This window comes from Parus major, chromosome 28 (assembly GCF_001522545.3).
Source record: "Parus major isolate Abel chromosome 28, Parus_major1.1, whole genome shotgun sequence".
In the NCBI taxonomy this organism is placed as follows: Eukaryota; Metazoa; Chordata; class Aves; order Passeriformes; family Paridae; genus Parus; species Parus major.
This window is the reverse complement of record NC_031797.1, coordinates 3,597,502-3,597,833: the sequence shown is the minus strand read 5'-3', so window position 1 is coordinate 3,597,833 and position 332 is coordinate 3,597,502. Positions and strand designations below refer to the sequence as shown.

At 37.7% G+C, this 332-nt stretch overlaps 1 protein-coding gene across 1 annotated transcript in view; it reads right to left on the bottom strand.

The window, feature by feature from the left end:
- Positions 1-332, bottom strand: part of GNG7 (G protein subunit gamma 7) — a 20,855-nt gene that overhangs the window by 16,592 nt on the left and 3,931 nt on the right. The window lies entirely within an intron of this gene.

Genomic DNA, 332 nt, shown 5'->3' with positions numbered 1-332 from the left:
ATTCCAAACCCATTCCAAACCCATTCCAAATCCATTTCAAACCCATTCCAAACCCATTCCAAACCCATTCCAATTCCAAACCCATTCCAAACTCATCCCAAACCAATTCCAAACCACTTCCAATTCCAAACCCATTCCAAATCCATTTCAAACCCATTCCAAACTCATTCCAAACCAATTCCAAACCCATTCCAAACCAATTTAAACCAATTCCAATTCAAATTCCAAACCCATTCCAAACTCATTCCAAACCAATTTAAAGCCAATTTAAACCAATTCCAAACCAATTCCAATTCCAAACCAATTCCAAACCCATTCCAAACCAATTCCAA